The sequence below is a fragment of the Chrysochloris asiatica genome, unplaced genomic scaffold (assembly GCF_000296735.1).
Source record: "Chrysochloris asiatica unplaced genomic scaffold, ChrAsi1.0 scaffold00276, whole genome shotgun sequence".
Classification (NCBI taxonomy): Eukaryota; Metazoa; Chordata; class Mammalia; order Afrosoricida; family Chrysochloridae; genus Chrysochloris; species Chrysochloris asiatica.
In genome coordinates this window covers 2,607,962-2,609,793 of record NW_006408794.1, presented here as the reverse complement: position 1 = coordinate 2,609,793, position 1,832 = coordinate 2,607,962, and positions in this window count along the sequence as shown.

Below are 1,832 nucleotides of genomic sequence, written 5' to 3'. Positions count from 1 at the left end.
TGGCTGAGGACTCTAGATTCATCAACTAAGAAGAGAAGGACTAAGAACTGGTGGCCAGGAGCAGCCTTGCAGAATGTGCCCTTTGGAGATGTAAATTATTATATGTGCCTGAGTGGGGTTGTTTGTTTGTGTATTTTTTTAAAAAACTAAAGTGGATAGAGAGAAATACTTTTAACTGATGGTATATGGGGAGGATTATAATTAATGTAATGAAACAAGTTATATGAATTGTTGAATATTAAACTGATGATGTGCCCTGTAAACTTTCACTCAATCCACAATAAAAACCTTAAATTAAAAATAAATAAATAAATAAAAATAAAAATAAATGAGCAAGAGGGTAAGACCCAAATCCATTGAAGATTTTTAACAACTTTTGCAGTATGAAATTGATGAAAGATGCATTGAAAATTACTGGTTATTGGAATTCAAAAGTTGGAAACAACAACAACAAAAAGGAATAGTATGGCCTTGGTAATAGAGAAGACCAAGAGTACACATGATAGAATTTTGCAAGGCCAAAAACTTTTTTACTGCAAATACCTTTTTTCAACAATTTAAATGGCACCCTTACATATGGAACTCATCAGATGGAATACACAAGAATCAAATCAACTATATTTGTTGAAACACATGATAGAGAAGCTCAATATCATCAGTCAGAAGAAGGCTGGGAGCCAACTGTGGAACAGACTATCAATCGCTCATATGAAAGTCCAAGGGGAAGCTGAAGAAAATTAAAACAGGTCCAGATGAGTCAAAGTCCAAACTTAAGTATGTTGTTGTTATTGTTGTTAAGTGCCGTCGAGTCGGTTCCTACCCATAGCGACCCTGTACAGGGTTTCCAAGGCTGTAAATCTTTACGGGAGCAGAAAGCCTCATCTTTCTCCTACGGAGCAGCTGGTAGTTTCAAACTGTTGACCTTAAGGTTCGCAGCCCAATTCGTAACCACTACGCTACCAGAGCTCCTTAAACTTAAGTATATCGCACCTCAATTTAGAGATCACTTAAAAATATATTTGATGCAATGAGCACTAATGAAGACAAGGCACATTTGTAGTGGGATGACATGTAGTAGGATGAATGTCAGAAGAGACTCTGAAACTTGCTCTTGAACACAGAATAGCTAAAGTGGGAGAAAAAAATGATGAAGTAAAAAAAGAGCTGAACAGAAGATCTCAAAGGGCAACTCAAGAAGACAAAGTAAAGTGTTATAATGAAATATGCTAAGACCTGGATTAAGAAAACCAAAAGGGAAGAACATACCTGGCATTTCTAAAGCTAAAAGAACTGAAGGAAAAAGTCAAGCCTAGTGTTGTAATATTGAAGAATTCTTAGGGCAAAAAAGAGAACAATACAGGAAGGAATACACAGTCACTGTATCAAAAAGAAATAGTGGATGTTCATTTCAGAAGGTAGCATATAATAAAAAACTGATGGTGTTATAGGGAAAAGTCCAATCTGTACTAAATGTTAAGCCACTGAAAACCTTACAAACTGCAGCAGAACATTGTCAGATATAGTGCCAGAAGATGAAAATATTATGTTAAGTGTCAGAAAACTATCAGTTATTGTGTCGACAAATGAGCCCCTCAGGTTAGAAGGCACTCAAAGTATGACTGGGGAAGAGCTCACTTCTCATGTAGAGATGACTATGATGATGCAAATGGAGTAAAGCTTTCAGGATTTTCATTTGCTAATGGGGTACAACTCAAAATGAGGAGAAATAGCTGCAAACATCCATTAATTATTGGAACATGGAATGCATGAAGTATAAATCTAGGAAACGTGGAAGTAGTAAAAAATGAAATGGAACACATTAAGATCTAAAT